We start from the raw sequence: 13,734 nt of genomic DNA, 5'->3' as shown, positions 1-13,734 counted from the left end.
CTAACGCTTCTGTATAGTTTTCTTTTGTTAATCAATTATGGTCAAGTTTTATTATCAAGTATTTTATGGTGAAATGATTTAATAATGGTGCAATCCATTATTTTTATATTTTTATCAAAGTTTGGATCATTCGGTTAAACCATTGTTTTGGTATTCCGCTGCAATAATTTTCAACCAAAACAGAATGTGCAATAAAATTGATAATTCGGTCAAGCCATCAGATACAGTCAACAGACATTATACGATTAGGCCAAATGATACCCAAATGATTATTTAAGCCTACTTCGGTTAAGCCAAACTTTGATAAATTTTCTTCGGATAATATTAAATCATTATGAAGGCTTCAGATTAAGATATATTTTGGAAAATGATTAATAAAGGTATTCATCTTGCCAAAGTAAGCTCTCATACTGGAGTTAATCATTTGCCAATTTATACATAGTAAATATACATATGATGCTTGGTTATTGGACTGGCCCAAAGGAAAGACAATAATTAAGTGTTGTATGTGTATACTTGTGGTAATGAATAGGTAATAGTCATTAAGTTTTAGATGTAATTAGTGAATCGGCCCAAAGGAATGTTGACTAATTGATATCAAATGGACTGTTATATTCGATTACTACACCTATTTATCTTAGAATAATAACTGACTCCAAAGAGCACTTATTGTTCGAGGATACTTAGTTGATGGAAACGCCTTATTTTGATTTTTTATTACTATTCAGTTATTTGATTCGTTCTTTGCGAATATTTTTCAGCAAATAAAAATTGCTGATCTTATAGCCAACATCAATAGCATTCCGATGCTGACGGGTTCTAATTACAAGGATTGGAAAGATAATCTTGAGATTATCTTTAGGTGACTTGGCCTGGACGTAGCATTGCAGGAGGCCAAACTTACTGTACCTGTTGCGACTAGTTCTGAAAAAGGAACAAACTGCACATGCACGGTAGATGAGGTTAAATCGCTTGTGTCTCCGGGTCATGCAAAAGACCATTCCTGAAAGTTTTAGGGGACTAGTTTCTGATTCCGTTAACATAACAATTTTCGAAACAAATACAGTTAAGTTATTTGAGGATGTTATGGTTCAAGAGGGAAATACAAATCAAATTGTCTTTGAAGAGAAACATGGTTCTCATATACAAGAGGCGCCAACAACGGTACCGATTGTAATAAGAATATCTGGAGACTCATTGGTTCAGGATCGTACTGTGAATGAATCTGCAGTGAATGAACATCCAGAACTGGAAGAGAATCCAGTTCAAGACAATGTTGATGTTGAAGAGGAACCTATACCACCTCAAGAACTTCAAGAAATAGTGCCTTTAAGACGGTCCACCAGAAAAAGAATAAGTGCAATATCTAAATATTATGTTGCGTTTCTTCAAGAACATGAATTTGACATTGGCATGATGGAGGATGACCCTCTCAGTCTCCGTCAGGCTTTGGAAAGTGTCAATTCTCAGAAATGGATCGAGGCCATGAATGAGAAAATGAAGTCAATGTATGACAACAAAGTCTGGGATATCGTCCCGTTACCTAAAGGTCTAAAGCCTGTTGGTTGCAAATGGATATTTTAGACCAAGAGAGATTCAGAAGGTAATGTGGAAAGATATAAAGCTCAACTTGTTGCTAAGGGAAACAGAAACGTAAAGTCAATTCAGATACTGCAACTACAAGTTCGCAGAAGAAGCCCAATAAGGATAAGAAACCGGTTACCGGATCGGAGCCGAATAAGGAAAGAGTTCAGAGTGGATTTATAAGTATTGAGCATATTAGTACAAATTCCATGCTGACAGATCCACTAACTAAGGGACTAGTACCCAATCAGTTTCACGAGCATGTCGCTCACATGGGTATCTATGTTAAAGAAGATTGTCAGATTTAGTGGGAGTTTGTATTTTATGTATCATGTTTTATATGATATACTTTTTCAGATATCATGCAGTTAACTTTTATATGTTATTCTGTTATTTGTATGTATCATGCAGTTATTCAGACTTCAGTTATTCAGCTTTCAGTTATTCAGTTTATTATGCACTCTGAATTTATGATTGACCTCAAAGTCAAATTAAGATAAAGTGACCAAATTGGAGATAGGCATGTGGATCACATTGCATGTAATTTCCAAACTACACATCCCCTTCATGATTCATGTCATTCGATTATGTTTACACTGTGATTTATGTTGGTTTAGTTTCGATTCATGAGACGAATACTGCTTAAGTCCTTGTGAATATGATTGATGAACGGAATTGGTTGATGACACAAAATGCTATGACAGCACAGTTTGAGTACTCAATTCGGTTTTATCAATATATATTATTCGGACATACATATAGCCCAAGTGGGAGATTGTTGGAATTAATTTCAATTAATTACAACATATGTGAGCTTATATGTAATATAAATATATATTGAATAATAGACTGTCAAAATTAGACCCGTTATGAAGTGAGCAAATTAAGTATTATTTGTCGGGTTCAATATGTGTCATGAGAAGTGGGGCCTTTAATGTGTAGAACGCGTATTAATAACTTTATGATTTAGTGATGGTCTAAATTATATAAATTTTGGTAATAATACAATTATGCTATTGGTCCCTGGGGAACACAATCAAATATGACAATGTTCCATAAATAAGGAAATACCCAATAAGGCAAGTTCTGAATTCATACCCGCTAAGAATCCAATAAGAAAGATAAGATTGATTGATTAATTAATTAATTAATTAATTAAAACTAAAGGCTAAAGGCGCCTATTGAAGGATCTATATCCTGTTTAATAAAAGGAGGCACCAATTGAAAGAGGCGCTAATTGATTTGTATCATTTCCTATATATATCAGGATATATACGGCTATAGATTAATCAATCTTATCTCTCTAAAAGATATACAGAAAATTCAGAATACGGAAAATTAAGAACTTGAATCGGGTGTTTTTTTCTTTGTACGGAAGTGAACGTTGTTATTGCCGCCTCTCTCGCTCTCTCCATCGGACTTGAGAGGGATTGCTTGGAAAGGAAAGGCTTCCGGTGATCAACGGTGATTGTGCATCCCTGGAAGACCATGGCTACCGATCAAGGTAACTTTAAATTTCAGATTATTATTCACTAGAGGATCATGGCAATTTAGGGTTTATATATGCAATATGGTTCTGCATATAAAATTAAATCCAACACTTAATTCTCAGTTTAGTTAAAGGTGCTTTTATCGGTTATCAAGTAGATCACAGAAAACTATGTATTCTTTTGTAATATACAGAAAACAATTCTAGTTTAAACTATGACCTAAAATATGTCTAAAATATCAAACATACCATTACTATTGGGATGTCTTTTATGCCACAAAGGAAAAAAACTATACACCTTACAATCACATATAAATTATAAAACCAAATGTTATTTGTCCGAAATTTCAGTCTCCAGTAGATAGTATCTCCTTTGAACAAGTTGCTCCAGGTAGGGGTAAGGCTTTTTTCATATCCATGGGAGGATATAGAGGAGACTACTGCAGATAAATGTTTTCTTTCAATTAGCTCCTTTGAACAACACTGCAAATAAATGTTTTTTCATATATACTGGTAAGGCTTTTTTCATATTGTCTTATTGGATACGATAAGGGATGCTACAAATAGTGTATTGCAAAAGTACAGCGTGTCAGGCATACATGCTGGCATGCACGACCTTGTTCCAGATACACCTAATTAGAATACACCGAAACACGACACGATACGCACGGCTACAATACACTAGCTCCAGAAGAGACTATAGAGGAGACTGCAAATAAGTACCTGGAGCAACATGAGAATACTTTTGGATAAGTTGTTCCAGGTACCTATGTGCAGTCTCCTTATAGTCTCTTATTTCTCTAGTGTAACAAAATCTCACATCCAATTGTACTACAAGCTCCACCAAGTAACTGAAATGGAAAAGAAATATCTAAACAAATACTCTAAATGATGCACAACTGAAATCTCACATTATGGAGTGGCTTAAATTTATCAAAACGCTACCAACTTGACTCAAAGACTGTTGAAACTTGGAACTCTAGAAGAAGAGAAAGGAGTGGGTAAGTGAGGGAAAGTGGTGGAATTAGGGATATATCACTAGTACAAAAAACCCCTTCACTGACTGTTCAAATACCCCTACACCGACTGTTATAGCGGCGTCAGTAAAGCCAGCGCCAGTGAAAGTTACCATACACTGACTGTTAAAAAACAGTCAGTGTAGGCAGCCAACAGTGACTGTTTTTAAAAACAGTCGGTGTAGGCAGCCAACAGTGACTGTTTTTAAAAACAGTCGGTGTAGGCAGCCAACACTGACTGTTTTTAAAAACAGTCGGTGTTGGCTGCCTACACTGACTGTTTTAAAAAAGAGTCGGTGTTGGCAGCCTACACTGACTGTTTTTAAAAAGAGTCGGTGTTGGCAGCCTACAGTGACTGTTTTTAAAAACAGTCGGTGTTGACAGCCTACAGTGACTATTAAAAAACAGTCAGTGTACATCCTAAAAACAGTCGGTATTGGCGTAAAAATTTTGGCATAGTTTTGCTTATATCGGGGCTAGCCTCCATATTTTTGCTAGCCATATATATTAATATACAACATTCATTGACATTAAATAAAATATCATCCAAATAACGTAGACAACATAAACAAAAGACAACGTAATTTAATAACATAACATATTCATTTACAAAAAACCACACTATACTTACAATGGAAGGTGTTAAACTAAACCCCAATAAACCCATGCACCAAATTGCCTTGTTATTGTGATACTATGGCCAAACATAAAACCCTAAATTTGAAAATCATCAAGGAAAGGTTCTATATATAAGGCTGAATTGCAGATATGTCAAGTCCATTGCTACTGTGCTAAAGAATAGTTTAAAATTTCCCATCTCAGCATACCTACAACAAAATTAAAAAATGAGAAGAAAAGGAGAAATTAAGAAAAATATAAGGCTGTTAGAGAACTGAAATAATTGCCTATCTTTATGGGAACAATAATCATACTGTTTTGAGTTATCTTTTTATAGTTTTGGTAGGAGTATCCCCTACCTGAGGAGATCCCAGCTGAGCAATTTTTTTTTTCGGGCCTGCCTTAGATTCACGGGGTCTTTGAGATTCGTGCCAGATTAAAATAAACAGTCCAGATCTCATTCTACCAGGTCATGTACGTGACTGGATCTGAATACCTTCTGGTAGTATGCTGAACAATAAGTTACATGACACTTACAAAATGACTCTTACACACCAATGCTAAGTCTTTACATATATATGATTTTTTAAACCTTATTAAAATATGGATGATACCTCGTTATGATTTGGTAAATTTGTTCTCTCCTTTTGTAGAAACCTTTAGTAATAAATAGGACTAACCATGCTAAATTAAACTATGCACTTACCAAACATTGCAAGGGTTTTGTCATTTTTTATCTAAACTCAAGCAGCAAATAATATAAAAAAATTCACAAACAAACCTCAATATCTCTTTAGCAACTCGCACTTCCTTTGTCATATGAACTGAATAAGCTAATTGGCGGTACCAAAGTGAGAGTGTTTCTAATATATAAAGGTTAAATGAATAATAAGTATAATTACAGTAACCACTTAAAGGTCAAGCCCTTGCTGGTATAATACTAGAAGTAAATAAAGGCCAAATCAAATAAGTTTACTTCAATCCTCTAAACTAGGCTAAACTAGGCCAAATCAAATACGTATGATATGGTGGGGTCAGGTACATATCAGTACCAAAATCATGACATTTATTTAATCAAATCAACCCCTCAAAATTGAAACTGGTACCGAACAGTACCGGTTTGGATTTCCTTAAAATTGAAATTACCAATTTGCAGTCAAAAATACTTCACAATTTCTCAGATTTTAATGGATAACAAGCACACAACTCCATGCAGCAACTTCGTGAGTAGTGCCAGAAGTCAGAACCTATGCAAGGTGAACAATAAATTCAAATGAGAGAGCTCTATTTAGAAACATATATTATACAAAAGATTACAATCAAATTAATACCAGAAATATGAGAACCATATTAAAATGTACCAGCTTCAAGTCAGGTCAGCCTGGTATTATACATTTATGATACTAAATGGGAGATACCTCGATAATGGAAAAGATGTGTATACAATCTTTTAATCTAGAATTGAGCTTGTATTTTAGTCCAAATGCCATTCAAGCCTCAAACTTTTACAATATTAGTCTCAATCAACCAATTAAACACAAACAATACAATTAACTGGTATCTACAGGTAACACTGACTGACTGCAATTTCAACCACGAATTAAAACCAAAAGAAACAAATTGAAAATCAGAAAAAACACATAAATTGAATGAAAAAACAGATTGAAAATTAGAAAGAGAGAAGAGTTATAAAATGAATCTAACAAAGAGATCGGAGAGGAATTGTGAGAGAGAGAGCGACAAACACATCAAAAAATCGCAGAAATACTGCTAGCTCACCCCTATCACGTCCAGAATCGCGTCCAGAACTGCGTCCAGAATTGGTCCCCGTTAGCGGCAACGACGCCTGAGGCGAGCAAGCGACGGTGGAAGGAAGCGGACTCCGTGAGAGAGAGCAAGCGGCGGCGGAGGGCTGAGTGGCGGGAGAGAGAGTGATGAGTGGCGAGAGAGAGAGAGAACGATGAGGGATACGCGGTTTTAAGCTGGGTGGGGAGTGCTTCGCGGCTTAGGGTATGTGCTCGGGGCCAATGTTTCACGGCTTAGGGAGGTGAGAGGAGGGTTTTGAAGGAGATATGCTTCGCGGATTTTAGAATGGAAATCAAAATTAGAAGGGATGGTTCGCGGCTGATCGAAATTTTAAGTTTCACACGCGGGAAATGAAATTCACAGCAGCGCTCATCGAAAAATCACCGACGGTTTTGCAAAAACAGTCGGTATTACTTATAAACACTGACGGTTTTGCTAAAACAGTCAGTGTTGATGTTCAACACTGACGGTTTTGAAAAACAGTCAGTGTTGGTAATCAACACTGACGCTTTAAAAACAGTCAGTGTTGATAACCAACACCGACGCTTTAAAAAACGTCAGTGTTGGTGGCCTACACCGACTGTTTTTTAAAAATAGTCAGTGTTAATTGCCTACACCGACTGTTTTTTTTAAAAACAGTCAGTGTTGGTACAAACACCAACTGTTTTTTTTTTAACTTGTCTCATGCTATATTTTTTGTATGAATATATTCTATCATCCTAATTAAACTTTAGTTGCTTTGTGTTGAGATGCATGTTTGTTGGGTGATACATTATTAATTAAGATATAAATAGTTGGTATATATTTATTAAAATATGTATAATTTGACTTTTAAGTACGAACGATATTTTGCAATGAACATTGCATTTGTTTATATTTACTCAAGGACAGTTCTTGCTTACATCTAGATATATTTCACACAAAAATGACAAGTCAAACGTTTAAAAATGTTATTCGATGAAAAGTTAATTTTTTTTATTAATTGAGCTAAATTTGATACGTGTCATATTTATTCAATAAAAATGGACAAATTTCTTAATTACTTGTACACATTTCTTGCATGGTTGATGCAATGATTTTTAAATTTCTTGTATGATTTTTTTATGAATTTTTTTTATTACTTCATGCAATTCATAAATTTCTTGCATGTTAATCAACCTCTGACTTTATTAATGTGTTTCAATTAAAAACAATAATTTATGATCTACGTAACAAATTTCTATCAAATAATAAGAGTAATTATTTAAGCCATTTTAACTTAAGAAGTAACCAAATATGCCCTTTATACATGGCTCATGTACGTGGGATACTGGGATCAGACAGAAAATTTGGTGCTGGCTTAACATATGCTCTCTGTTTTGCTTGTGTTTAACATAATTTCAATTGTTGCCTTCCCTTTAGGGTGAATCCAATTTTTTCTACAATAAATATATACACAACATTAGAATAATTTTATACAAAATTTGAAGTTAGAATTAAATTGAATTTAGAATTATGTACCTTAATTTATGCAAAATTCATATATGCAACATGCATGTAATGCTATATAATTTAATGTGTCAAAATTATTTAACAATTTATTTTTGAATTTACAATTTAAATTTACAAAATTCTAAGTTTCTAATTAACATATTTTTATTTTTATTTTCTTCAACATAAACTATATTATCATATTATTTATTTATGTACACACTTTCTTAACAACTAATCAAAGTTTAAAAATATATTATAAATTTTGGAAGACTTAATTGTATTGTAAAATATCCACAAATTAATTAATTGGATTCCCTTATCAAATTTGTCAATGAAAGCAAAAACCCGGTTGAAATCACATTTCATATAATGAACTAGTGATTTTCTTTAGGATTCTCCGTCTTCTTCTATTATCTTGTGATTATTAAATTCGTATTTGTAAAAACTTGAAAGATTTTAAGTTTTAACTTGATATTATTAAATAAATTGACGTATTACATGTGTTCAATGAAATGTTCAAAATAAAATAATATATTTTTAATTATGATATTTGAAAAAAAAATAAAGAAAAAAAATGTAAAATAAAATGAACAAACAGTCAACACTGACTGTTTTTAAAGGGTCAGTATTCCTACTCAGCACCGACTCTTCCCAAAAACAGTCAGTGTTGACACCAACACTGACTCTTTTGAAAAACAGTCAGTGTTGACACCAACACCGACTCTTTTGAAAAACAGTCAGTGTTGAGCACAAACACTGACTCTTTTTAAAGAGTCGGTATTTCTACTCAACACTGACTCTTTTTAAAAACAGTCAGTGTTGGTGATCAACACTGACTGCTTTTCAAAAGAGTCGGTGTTCGTGTCAACACTGACTGTTTTTCAAAAGAGTCAGTGTTGATCACCAACACTGACTGTTTTTAAAGCGTCAGAGTTGGTAATCAACACTGACTCTTGAAAAACAGTCAGTGTTGGTGTTCAACACTGACTCTTTGTTAAAAAACAGTCAGTGTTGATAACCAACACTGACTGTTTATAAAGCGTCAGTGTTGAACAACAATGCTGACTGTTATTTAATAAAAGAGTCAGTGTAGTGTGAGCAACACTGATGCTTTGCTTAAAACAGTCGGTGATTAAGGGTCGGTGAAGGGGTTTTTTGTACTAGTGTATATAGATAGAGAGAGAGAGAGATCTGGGGGTTGCTAGAGATAGTAGAGAGGAAGTGGTGGTTGTTGTGAGATTATAAATTTATAATCATGTGGTCGAGAAGGACCAGAGAGGTAGGTTTTAATTTATAATGAATTTAATGCATGATAATGGTAAGAGCGGAGAAAATATTGTTTTTCTAATAAATTGCAGTCCTCGTTTAGACCATTAATCCTGTCCTCTAGTTTGAAACCAAGCATCTTTTCTTAGTTTAAAAATAATTTCGTGTTTTGTTGACTAATTGTCTCGATTCCCAATTTCCCATCATCTTTTTCCCTTCAAAGTTTAAATTTGAAATTAGACTAAAAGTTGAGCTTGGTTTAATTTTTAGTTACTAGAATGAGATAACTGATCTTTAAATGAAATTGATCTTTATACACATATATATATATAGTTTGTCATTAGTAACAAAACAAATTATTTATCCATATGACTTACTTTATTCTTAACTTTTATTATAGATAATTTAATTTGTTGAATATTTGGACTCCACAACTTGTAAAATAACAATTAATGAAAATATAATCATGTACAGTATGAACTGATAATGTCAGCAAAAGTGTTATTTCATTTTGCGTTATATATGTTATTTAAAGAGTAAGGCTTGGGTGCTATGGATAGCATAAAGCCATCCGTACTATAGCCTTAAAAACTTATCATATAAACTTCAAATTTTGATTTAAGTAGCTCACTAAATTAGTTATATAATGAACTTGTAGAATGCCAATTTGTACTATTTTTGGATTTTTTTTACTATTTTTTATAATTTATGAAAGATAGCAAATAGTAGCCTAAAATATTTGACAATTTTCTTTTATTTTTTTGTCATTTTTTTTGCGATCATTCATAAATCATAAAAAATTGTAAACAAATTTCAAAAATAGTAAAAATTAATATTCTACAAGTTCATTATATATTCAATTTACTGAGCTACTTAAATCAAAGCTTGAAATTTATACGATATATTTTTTAAGCCGTAGCACATATGACCTTATTCTATCCATAGCACCAAAGCCTTACTCTTATTTAAAACCATGATATTTTAAATAGATGAAAACGTACTGCTGAATTAGTTTTTATGGGAGGAAATTTTGTGTCATTGAACCAAAATAATATGAAAATGTAGTAATTTAATTAATCAATTTAAATATTGAAATTTACAATACATGAAGAGACGCCTCTTCTGTTATGGGTAAAGGCACATGATTATGCGCGGAATGGGCTCCCTAATTAAATATGTGTTGGAATATTAAAGCTTCAATTAAAAGCACGAATTTAGAGAGAGGGGTGGAGATCACTGTCAAGTTTAAAAACAAAAAAAAGGAAAAAGAGGGGTGCATGGGAAGGAAGAAAATTTATGGCCATATTTTGTTTGATTTATTCGGAAGATATGTTAGATTGTAAGATTCTCCGTTACGAATCTGCTACTATTCTTTTGAAATAACGAAAACTTATTTTTTCCTCGTCGAACCGATTTAATTTTTTCATACACGAATTTTGATGAAAATCAACGGTGTTAGAGAGAGAGAGAGAGAGAGATTTTTTAAGTCCTATGGGGTAATGAAGGGCACATGATCCCCACGTTGTGTGCTCCCACTGATGAAGAATCTATTGGAAAACTACGAAGTCTTCTTAAACATATTCAACAATTTAAGATTAAACCTCCAAAGTCCTAGAAATCATAGGAGAAAAAATCAGAATCGGAATCGGGATTGGTCATGGCCAATTCCGATCCGGAATCGGCGAATCGTCCGGAATCGGCCGATTCGGCTTGGAAAATCGGACTTTTTTGCCCGAAGCTTGTTTTATACTTAAAAAATCGGAAAAAAAATTGATAAAAATATAATTTGTCAACAATTTCTGTTTAAACAAATGATTACAATCAAATAATTCATTAAAAAAATATAATACAAACATTTCAATACTTATATATAGTACAAATTACAAGGCTTGTATATAAAGTACTGTGAATGGTGCATAACTGAAATCTCAGATTATGAGTTGCTTAAATTTATCAAAATACTACCAACTTTACTCAAAGACTGTTGAAACTTAAAAATCTAGAATTTGCCCTAACAACCGATCGATCAGGCCCCGCCATGGAGGTAGGAATAGGATGGGCAGAAAATCAGTGAGAGATATAGTGAGGGACTTGGAAGAAGAAGAGAAAGGAAGGAGAGGGTAAGTGAGGGAAGGTGGTGTAATTAGGGATATATATATACACAAAGATAGAGAGAGAGAGAGTAGAGAGGAAGTGGTGGTGGTTGTGAGATCATAAATTTATAATCATGCGGCGGAGAAGGACCAGAGAGGTAGGGATTATTTTATAATGAATTGAATGACACTTTTAATGATAATTTTAAGAGCCGAGAAGATATTGTTTTTTTTCTAATAAAGTGCAGTCCTCGTTTTAGGGGTGCAAACAGATCGGATATTATTCAACTGTGTCTGGATTCGTATTCGAAAATTAGATACAAAAATTTGATATCCGAATATTCGTGCAAATACGGATACGAATATAGTTTTAAGTTTTAATTAACCATATTTAAATAATAGATATATATCATATATTTTAATATATATTATGAAAAAAATTATGTTATTGACTATTATAAAAAAATGGATACCCAATCCGTATCCAATTCGTTTCCACCCCTACCACGTTTAGATCATTAATCCTGTCTTCTAGTTTGAAATCAAGCACCTTTTCTTTGTTTAAAAAAAAGTTGGTGTTTTGTTGACTAATTGTGTCGATTCCCAATTTCGCATCATTTCTGATCATGATCTGTCATCACTTAGTATTTGATACCAATAAGGGCTTAAATAATTTCTAGAGAGAACACTTCAAAGTTTAAATTTCAAATTAGACTAAAAGTGGACTTTCGTTTTTAGTTTCTAGAAATGACGATGTTTGTCATATAGAGAGATGTGCACGGATTTTCAGAGAATCTACAAAGGCGTTAGAGGAATTGTTAGATGAGGTTGAACAATTATTGCAAAGTCGCATAGAATGAGCGGGAGAAGATTGACTACCAAATAAATTTTCATTTTGCTTTTAGTATAATATTATTGTTTTTTTTAGATTTTTTTGGTCTTATTTCCTTCACATTTATTCTTCTACATTTATGTTTTTTACTTTTAGCTTAAGTAGTCTTGAGTACCTTATGTTTATTTTCGACATGCATCTACAAACTCTTGTAACCGCAATTATCAATTAAATACGGACAAGATCCATATTTTTTCTCAAAACAAATGACAATCAGTGATTTTTAATGGAGGCCACTGTCAAGTTTTAAAAAAAGAGAGAGAGAGAGAGATAATATTTGCGCCCACAAAAGTATTTTGTCAAAAAAGTTAAAGAAAGAATATTTTGTTTGATTTACTCGGAAGATATATTAGTTTGAAAGATTCCCCGTTAAAATAAAGTACGAATCTGCTTTATTCTTTTGAAATAACAAAATATATTTTTTCTCATCCAACTGTTTTAAGTTTTGTTACCTTTTTGTCCGTAGAAAATATTAAAGACGAAGAAAGAGAAACAATACAAATTTTTTTGAATAGAAAAGATTGATAGGATTTTCACCGATTTAAAGTTTAAATTAGTTAGGATTAGTAGAATTATTATCAATCCAAACAATTTTTTTTTATGTTTTCTCTGCTAAAATATAAAAAATATTAGAAAAATAGATGGTGTCTTTCTAATATATTTAAATTAAAAAAAAATAAAACAGTTCGGTTTAGATAGGTAAGAATTTTGCCAATCCAAACTTTTGTATCAGTAAAATTTTTACTGATCTGTCTACTCATGAAAATCTAGAGATACTCTTTCTGTTTTTGTATCTTGTTTTTGAATATTTTCTGCACAAATTTTGACGAAAATCAAAGGTGTTAAAGAGAGATTTTAAGTTCTCTTTTTGTCAACACTTTTTTTTTGGAGTAAAAGTTGAAGGTTTAGCCACCCAACTATCTAATACTCTTGTAATACAACAAAAGATTTTTTCCATCTGAGTTTCGAACCCATGACCTCTCACATAGAGACCATGTGTCTTTTCTATTAGTTTTATTTTATTATGTGGCCTATGTTATTATTTTGCACTAATTTCATTTTAAAAAATTAATAAAAATGCATCTGAATTTTTGATGGAAAAATTCAAATTGCTATTAATAAATGTACTGGTCCCAAAGGTTGCCTCAAAGAATATAGAAATACCTCTTCTCTATTTGGACGGATCCAATTCTAGAAACATTTTTTCACGCACTTATTTTAAGGAATCACATTCGGAAACATTTTAAGGTTCTCTAATTTTGAGGGATCTTATTATGAAAACGTTTCGTCCATTTTTTTATTGAAAGAGAGATAAAGAAAACGTCTAAAGTATCCATCATCAAATCTGAGGAAAATCATTAAAGATCAGTACTTACGCTTCCGTCTAAAGATGTATTCAATTCGTAATTGTAAGATTTAAATTCCTTTGTTATTTTATTTTGGATTTACGGATTCTGGATTACTTGTGTTTTTTTCTATTGTAAAACACATTATGTT

At 32.5% G+C, this 13,734-nt stretch overlaps 1 long non-coding RNA gene across 1 annotated transcript; it reads right to left on the bottom strand.

The window, feature by feature from the left end:
- Window positions 1-4,659: 4,659 nt before the first annotated feature.
- Window positions 4,660-5,628, bottom strand: LOC144545546 (uncharacterized). Its single transcript, XR_013508542.1, has 2 exons — window positions 5,489-5,628; window positions 4,660-4,916 (listed from the first exon to the last, which is right to left on the bottom strand). It is a non-coding gene; the product is annotated as an uncharacterized LOC144545546 (long non-coding RNA).
- Window positions 5,629-13,734: the final 8,106 nt, after the last annotated feature.

The sequence above is a fragment of the Carex rostrata genome, chromosome 28 (genome assembly GCF_964058835.1).
Source record: "Carex rostrata chromosome 28, lpCarRost1.2, whole genome shotgun sequence".
Taxonomy (NCBI): domain Eukaryota; kingdom Viridiplantae; phylum Streptophyta; class Magnoliopsida; order Poales; family Cyperaceae; genus Carex; species Carex rostrata.
This window is presented reverse-complemented; position numbering and strand designations above follow the sequence as displayed.